Source organism: Dipodomys spectabilis, unplaced genomic scaffold (assembly GCF_019054845.1).
Source record: "Dipodomys spectabilis isolate Male_0828 unplaced genomic scaffold, ASM1905484v1 ptg000022l, whole genome shotgun sequence".
NCBI lineage: Eukaryota > Metazoa > Chordata > Mammalia > Rodentia > Heteromyidae > Dipodomys > Dipodomys spectabilis.
The window spans coordinates 12,336-21,668 of record NW_024870699.1 but is presented as its reverse complement, the minus strand read 5'-3'; the positions used below and the strand labels follow the sequence as shown (position 1 = coordinate 21,668).

The 9,333-nt window shown below is 36.8% G+C and overlaps 1 pseudogene; it reads left to right on the top strand.

Annotated features, from left to right (window-relative positions):
* Positions 1–1,809: 1,809 nt before the first annotated feature.
* On the top strand, positions 1,810–1,909 carry LOC122104126 (annotated as a pseudogene).
* Positions 1,910–9,333: the final 7,424 nt, after the last annotated feature.

Genomic DNA, 9,333 nt, shown 5'->3' with positions numbered 1-9,333 from the left:
GACTCCGAGGTCTTTGATCCATTTGGAGTTGATTCTGATGCAGGGTGATAATGCAAATCAAAACAACATTGACATACCACCTCACCCCAGTTAGAATGGCAAAATGAAGAACTCTAATAACAACAGATGCTGGAGGTTATGTGGACAGAAGGGAACCTTACTGCATTGTTGGTGGGAGTGTAAACTTGTTCAACCACTTGGAAAGCAGTATGGAGGTTCTCACAAAACTTCACATAGAGCTCCCCTATGACACAGAAATCCCACTTTGGGGCATTTACCCAAATGTTTACAAACAAGACCACACTATAGCTACCAGCACACCTATGTTAATTGCAGAATTATTTACCATAGCTAAGATATGGAACCAACCCAGATGCCCCTCAGTAGATGAATGGATCAAGAAAATGTGGTATATATACAGGATGGAATTCAATGCCTCCATCAGGAAGAATGACATTGACCCATTTGTTAGGAAATGGAAAGGCTTGGAAAAAATTATATTAAGTGAAGTAAGCCAAGCCCAAAGAAACATAGGTCCCATGGTTTCTCTTATTTGCAATATCTAGTATATGTATTAGTCAAGCAGAAAAGGTCAGATAATGTGATGTTAGGAAAATGAACCCTTAGATATGTATTTAGATTTTTTTTTCTTTCATGCACGTGTTTCTAACACATTTATAAGATTATCTCTTTGTTGCTTTCTATGTCCCTCCTCCACATTATAACCCCTGCTTTCACTATATTTGATATCAGTATAATTTGTAAAGGAGAAGGGAAAAAACAAGTCGTTTAAGGATAGTGGTGGACCCGTTGCAACAATGAGAAGTACAAGTTGTCATGTCGAAAATGAACTTTACAACTTTGTTGGGGAGGAGGGTTGGGTGGGGTCGGGGGAGGCAGGGAAGGCATGTGAAGGGTAAACAAAGGAGGAGGCTGCAATGCTTGATAAGAAATGTACTCATTATCTTGCCCATGTAATTGTTACCCCTCTGTACATTATGTTCACAATAAAAATAAAAATAATAAAAATCATTACCAATTTAAGGCCTAATAATGAAGAGAAATATATGGACTTCTCTTGCAACTATGAAAATATTTGGTGATAAAATGGCAGTAGTGTAAGTTCCTGCCTGGTTGGAAGGTAGACAGGTCAAGACATTAGGTAATCATGCATGTGAACAATTTTTCACCTTCTTGGCTTTAGCTACTTTTGAACTGGTAGGTATCATAAACAATCATATTTTGATAAAATGCCTTCTAGTATGAACAGTTCTGGCTAAACTGTTCATCTCTCTATGATCCCTGTAACTAAGATTAGTTTTGTTCCAGTAATACAATCTATGCTCTCAGAGTAAGATATTCTGGTTGGTCTGTTCTTTCATGGAAGAAGGGTAAAGGGTCAGGTAGACATTTGTGCCAATAAGACCTCATTTGGGAAAATTTCAGCTCCATATATTTAGAAGTAGCTCTTAAACAAGGCTTACTTTGAATCCATTGGCTTCACAGAGCTAACACAGTTGGATAAATAAGTACTTGAAAAAGCCGTCTCCTTTGGACTTAGCTATAAATACTTGAAAGTATGATCAGATTCTAAATGAAAAAGACTTAAAATAGTCATTGACAAAAAGATTGCAAATGTGAGCAATCAACTGAACAACATATTTTTTTCAACTATTCACAGAATTTTAGGGAAATAAGATTAATAGCATTTTTAGGAACAATAAGGTTCCCTTGTTACAAATAGGCACCTAAGCATATAAGCCTGTATAAATATTTCATCATTAACTACTTAAATTTACAGGATACTACATTCTTCAGCAGCTTGTATACCAAAATTACAACAATACAGAGATTAACATGGCACTTGTACAACGATGATATGAAAATTTGTGAAGTATTCAAAATTTTTCATTCTTCAGATGCAAGAAATGAAAAACAGCTATTAAAAAGTTGGTTGGTTACAAAATTACAAGTGTAACAATACACGTAATTCATATAATTAAAAGTTACTTTGACATCAATGTATTAAATTTTCACCTTAGAAAGGCCTTTACATAGCATAACCTTTACACAACTTTTGAAATTAGACAACATTGTCGTTTTATCCCAAAGAAATATAATACTATAATATCAAATGCAGTTTCTTCCAAGTGGATCTTCAGACCTGGTTTGACATATTGGTGACAGTTCCAGTGTATTTTTGCTATCTCAATTTCCAGCAGCAAGATGCAAGGGGGTCAAGAAGCCTCTAGTTTGGGCATTGTTATCTGCATCATGAAGAAGAAAGAAGCCACTCTGGTATTATTACACGTATATGCACTGTGCAGGGGTGTCCAGCCATCTACAGTTATTGCATGTGCCCCTTGAGCCACCAACTCATGGACAATGTCTAAGTGTCCACTGTAGACTTCCCGATGAAGAGGGGTATACTCATAGTCATCCCTAGTATTCACATGAGTGGCCTTTTTGGAAAGTATTCTCTGCACTGTAGTAAGCTGGTTATTTTCAGCAGCCCAAAGAAGAAATTTGCTTGGATCCTTCTCCATTTTTTTTCTTGCAATTGTTACCATTCCTCACTTTTTCATCTTGTTCCTCATCTTCATCAGAATTTCCTAACCAAATACTTTGAGTGCTAGTGGAAATGAGGTGTCCATGTATTTCCCTAATAGTTCATGTTGGTTGAACTGGTCAGAAATATCTGGTGAATTTTCTGCGTATGTTATTTCACCATGATTTATTTTCTTTTTCCATTTTTACTATTCAAAATTATTCTAACTGGAGATTAGGGAATAAATACAGAGCAGAGGAAAGATGTTCCTCCATATTCAAAGGTACAGACTGAAAATGAGGACCAGTGGTGTCTTCATGTGGAAATTATACTAGGAATGAGAAAATGTGAAATAATGCCTCCTATATAAATGATTTGGGAAATGGCAGTGCAGAAAGTGAAATGATGCAACCCAAAATATAAAACAATATAAATAAGGATAATTATGGAGTAATCATATTATCTATGAGAGCCATGAAAGAGAGAGATGAGCTATCCACAAAATCCATGCCTCTGATCAATTTATAGAACAAGCAGAAATTTGTTTTAAAAAAGATGGAAATAGAATTTATGTACTTACTTGAAATTAGTAAATACCTTTTTAATAGCCTACATAAGAATCTAAATCCTTGATAGTACTAGTAACAGATCTGACTGAAATCAGTTGAATCACACTTTTCCTGTACAATGAAGGAATAGGTACAGGCTAGGAAAGCAGCTAGAAAAGGCAGGCCGATTTTATCTGTGAGAAAACTTTGTGGAAACTGGTATTGAGGATTACTTACTGGTGACCCACTTGCACTGGAAGCATGATTCTGAACTCTTGCTTGCTGATTCTGAATTATTGCTTTGATCATTATATTCTCCAAAAAGAAAAAGTCAGAATTGATAACAAAGGACTACTAATACATTTTGACTTTTCATTAAGCATCTTCAATCATCAAAATCACATGAAGACAATAGACAAGCCTATTTTTTTAGATGAAAACAAGTGTCTTTAGAAAAACAAGGAATTTAAGTAGTCTTCCAAAGGTCTTCTATTTTACTTACTGCATTATACATTTTTCCTAATGTTGAGTAACAATAAATAATGGATCTATTAGAAAGCTCTTAAAGCTCATCTGTTCAATAATGAGTTCTCTTACACTATATTATGGTGTTTTTTTGTATGGACTTAGGAAGAAATTTACATTACTAACTTGAATTTGTGACAGGACAATATCATGACTGTACATCTTTCTTCTATACTCTTAGTTTTACATTATTACCTTAATATGTGCATTAAATAAGTATAGAGGAAAAATTAGAAGCCACACTGGTGGATCATGGCTTTAATCCTAGCTAATCAGAAAGAAGAAATCTGAGAATTGTGGTTTGAAACCAGACCAAGAAAAAAAAGTCCATGAGATTTTGATTTGAAAGTAACCAGCAAAAGCTAGGAATGGAGCTACGGTACAAGCAGTGAAATGGTAGCCTTGAGAAAACTAAAACAAAAAAATAACAAATTCTGGGACAGAGCCAGACCCTGACTTCAAGCTCTAGTATTAGCATCAAACTAATTAAGTAATTAATTAATTAAAAATAAATTAAGTGGCCGGGCGCTGGTGGCTCACGCCTGTAATCCTAGCTACTCAGGAGGCTGAGATCTGAGGATCGCGGTTCAAAGCCAGCCCAGGCAGGAAAGACCTTGAGACTCCTATCTCCAATAAACCACCAGAAAACCGGAAGTGGCGCTGTAGCTCAAGTGGTAGAGCGCTTGCCTTGAGCTGAAGAGCTGAGGGACAGCGCCCAGGCCCAGACCGACAAAAAAAAAAAATAATAATAATAAATTAAGTGGTCACATGTGGAGAAAATGCTTGGGGATATCACCCAGCCTCTTATTTCAAAAACTACAATCTACCAAAAAAAATGTATTTAATTAATACCTGTGTAAATAGAGTATTTTCATCACCCAAATGCACATCCATGCTCAGTTACCTTTGCAAAGTAACTCTGTTATGTCTGGAGTACCACATAACATTATCACTTAAGTAGAAAGCATTGCAACATGGGTTCACTCTATCTCTCTAATGGATTTTTCTCCACACAAATACTCAAATCTTACAATTATTCCAATTCTTTGAAGTCATAGCTTTTTTCTTTAACATCCATAATATTAGAGTTTGAATTTAGTGTCTTGTGTCTCCTAAATGGGTGTTCTTACCAGTTTGTCATGCCCCCAGCCCTAAATTATCCAGATTAATTTTCAGATAGAATCTGGCTTCCTACTTGTGTATGATCATGGGCTCAGTCCACTTGATGTTATTCTTCCTGGAATTTAGAATAACAGGTGTCTGGCATTGTGTACAGATCTTTATGTCCAGTCTGGGCTTTAACCACTATCCTCACAACAGTAGACTCCCATATAGTCAGTTTTTTCATAAGCTTATCATAGCTGATTTTTTAAATAAATCTTTGCATTTCCTGCAGGTTCTTGAGTACTGAATTAACTTGTTTTACTTGGGTTGGTTTGTTTCATTTGAATATATGTATTCAGTCGTTCCTCACCTTTCCTTTGGTTTCTTTCACTCAAGTTCTTACCTAAAGTGCTGAGAAACCAATTCTTCTTTCTCAAGATAGTCTAGGTGAACTTTATTTATTCCAAAGCAATTTCAGTAATATTTAAACATCTTCATATCTATGAATGGTATACAAATGCTAATCACTGAGAAGGGTCAGTTTATTTTAAGAGCACTCTTTGGCATTCACAGACTTATCATGAATTATACCAATATAATAAAACTCAGATGCTTGCCAGGAGAAGAAAAACCTATTACTAATTGTTTGACAGAGGCTTCCCTTCTCGTAAATGAAATATGCTGCTTGATGCAGGGTTTCACAGAATCATATTGCTAGGGAGAGCCTAAAAAATCAGGTAACACTACAGAGTTGAGGGAGATTACTTGACCTCCTGAATAATTTACTTTTATGTCAAATAAAAGCAGGCTTCCAAAAAGAGAGTAGACTTTAGAGAAACATGATGAGTTTTATGTAAATAGGTGCTTAGCTGACTTTGTTAATTGGTGGACTGATACAGGGAAATAAAGTACAGCAAGGTAAAAAAATAAAGAACTCTGCATTGAAATACTCATTTGTGTGTGTGTGTGTGTGTGCGTGCACACATGTGCGTGTACACACACACGCATGTGCATTGCTCATGCATGCATTATTCATTGCTGAGGCTTGATAGTGCCTAGACACTATCCCAAAGTTTCTGTGGTCAAGGATAGTAGTCTAACACTTGAGCCACTACTCCACTTATGGTTCTTTGGAGATAATCACATGTATTGTCATGATTGGACTGGCTTTGAACAGTGGTCTTCATATCTCAGCCTCCTGAGTAGCTAGCTAAGCTGATTCAATCTCTGAGTAGCTATTTAAAATGTTGCCTGTCCTCTATGCTTCACTGCTGTTTTATACTTTTCCTGAGGTAATCACAAGTCTAAGTCATATATGTCTAATTGCTTAAAAATATTTACTGCTTGGCAGCAGGGCTCCCAACTGTACTCTTAACTACTTAGGAGGCTTGAGAACAGAACCCAGGCCACATTTTAGTGGACTTCCTTAATATATAACTGGGTGCATTGGATCATTTCCACCATCCTGCACTATCTAGAGACTAAAATTGGAAGGACTGCAGGACTGATGGTCTGGTAGATAGTGCAACTCTGATGCCTTTGATGATGGGAAAACTAAAAGAACAGATCAGGTGCATGTTCTTGTGGAAAGGGAACCCCTATCCTAAAATTAACAACTGATATGATGCCAGCCTAGCAAGAACAATACACCAAGTTGAAATCCCCACCAAAATATGTATATACCTTAACATCCAAAACATAGTAGAATCTGTTGTTTGCTCTAATATAATCTTTATCTGATTATCATATGATGTGACAGAATAGTTTCTTCGTTAAACTTACGATATATTTAAAAGGATCTAGAAAATTCTTTCTCACTTCTAAAGTGCAAACGAATGGCAAATTGCCTCATTTCTTACATATTTGACTACCACTAAAAATTTGTCTAATGATTATTATAGTAATATGTTCTGATTTATTTCTTTACTGTGTAATAGTTTTTAAACTTTTTGCTTCTCTGTTGAAGTTTAAGTATTTAAATTGTATCATCAAAATATATTCCTTGGGTACTTGGGGCAGTTCTTTACTAAGTTTTTAACCAATGGCTTCTAAGAATTCTTTTCTTATTCTTAAAATATTGTACAGAGGGGTTACAATTACATGGGCAAGATAATGAGTACATTTCTTATCAAGCATTGTTGCCTCCTCCTTTGTTTCCACTTCCCATCCCTCCCCATCCCCTCCTCTCCCCCCCCCACCCAATCCTCCGCCCCTCCATAGCCAAAGTTGTAAAGTTTGGTTTTCGACATAACCTCTTGTACATCTCATTGTTGCAATGGGCCCACCTGTATCTCTATTTAAACAATTTGTTTTTTCCCTCCCCCTCCAAAAATTATACCAACAGCAAATACAGTGAAAGCAGGGGTTATACCGTGGGGGAGGGACATATAAAACAACAAAGAAATAATCTTATAAATATGTTAGAAATAATCGCATGAAAGAAAAAAAAATTGAATATTTATCTTGGGGTTCATTTCACCTAACATAAACTTATCTGACCTTTTCTACTTGACTCAGACAAATTCTAGTTATTGCAAATAAGGGAACCATGGAACCTATGTTTCTTTGGGCCTGGCTTACTTAACTTAATATAATTTTTTCAAGTGTTTCCATTTCCTAAAAAATGGGGCAATGTCATTGTTTCTGATGGAGGCATAGAATTCCATCTAAGAATTCTTTTTTTTTTTTAATTTAATTTAATTTTATTTGTGAACATACTGTACAGAGGGGTTACAATTACATGGGCAGGATAATGTGTACATTTTTACCAAGCATTGCAGCCTCCTCCTTTGTTTACCCTTCACCTCCCTTCCCAGCCTCCCCCTTCCCCCCCAATCCCAATCCTTCTCCTTCCCCGCTTACCCCCCCCCTCAGCCCCCCCCCCCCCGCACCGACGTTGTAAAGCTCCTTATGGACATGACAACTTGTACTTCTCATTGTTGAAACAGGTCCACCTGTATCCTTAAACAATTGGTTTTTCCCCATCTCCTCCACAAGTTATACTGACATCAAATATAGTGAAAGCAGGGGTTATACTGTGGGGGAGGGACATACAAAGCAACAAAGAGATAATCTTATAAATGTGTTAGAAACACGTGCATGAAAGAAAAAAACATTAAAATACACATCTAAGGGTTCATTTTCCTGACATCACATTATCTGACCTTTTCCGCTTGACTCATACATATACTAGATATTACAAATAAGGGAAACCATGGGACCTACGTTTCTTTGGACCTGGCTTACTTCACTTAATATAATTTTTTCCAAGTTTTTCCATTTCCTAACAAATGGGGCAATGTCATTCTTCCTGATGGAGGCATAGAATTCCATTGTGTATATATACCACATTTTCTTGATCCATTCATCTACTGAGGGGCATCTGGTTTGGTTCCATATCTTAGCTATGGTAAATAATGCTGCAATAAACATAGTTGTGCTGGTAGCTTTCATGTGGTCTTGTTTGTAAACATTTAGGTAAATGCCCAAAAGTGGGATTGCTGGGTCATAGGGGAGTTCTATGTGAAGTCTTTTGAGGAACCTCCATACTGCTTTCCAAAGTGGTTGAACAAGTTTACATTCCCACCATCAATGAAGTAAGGTTCCTTTCTGTCCACATCCCCTCCAGCATCTGTTGTTGTTAGAGTTCTTGATTTTTGCCGTTCTAACTGGTGTGAGGTGATATCTCAATGTTGTTTTGATTTGCATTTCTTTTATGGCTAGGGATGTTGAACATTTCTTCATGTGTCTACTGGCCATCCTTCTTTCTTCTTCCGCCATTGTTTGGCGAATAGATATTTAGAATTGTAATATCCTCCTGAAGGAGAGATCCTTTAATTAGTATGTAGCAACCTTCTTTATCTCTTCTCACGAATTTTAATTTGAAGTCTATTTTTTCTGATATTAGGATTGCAACTCCCGCCTGTTTATGGAGGCCGTTTGCTTGGTAGATTTTGTTCCAGCCTTTAACATTGAAAATGTGTTTGTTTTTACGGGCAAGATGTGACTCTTGAAGGCAGCAGATAGAAGAGTCTTGTTTTTTAATCCAACTAGAGAGTCTATGTCCCTTAATTGGAGAGTTCAGTCCGTTAACGTTAAGAGATAGGACTGAGAGGTATTTGGGAGTTCCTGCCATGTTATCTACCTTCTTGGGGGCTGTGAAAACTGGGTTCTTCCTATGGTTCTTGGATTCTCAGTTTGGGTGCAGTTTCTTGGCTTTTATTGTGGTCTTGTTGGTTTTCTATGTGTAGGACACCATTAAGAATCTTTTGTAGGGCTGGTGTGGTGGAGATGTATTGTTTCAATTTTTCTTTGCTATGGAAGGTTTTTATTTGACCTTCAGTTATGAAGGAGAGTTTAGCTGGGTACAGTATTCTTGGTTGATAGTTGTTTGTTTTTAGGGCATGGCATACATCATTCCAGGCTCTTCTTGCTTTGATTGTCTCTGCTGAGAAATCTGAGGTGATTCTAATTGGTTTCCCTTTATAGGTGATTAACCTTTTCTCCTTGACAGCTTTAAGGATCTTTTCCTTGTTCTGAGTTGATCCTGTGTGGATTATAATGTGGCAGTGGGATGTCCTATTCTGCTCTGGTCTATTGGGGGTTCTA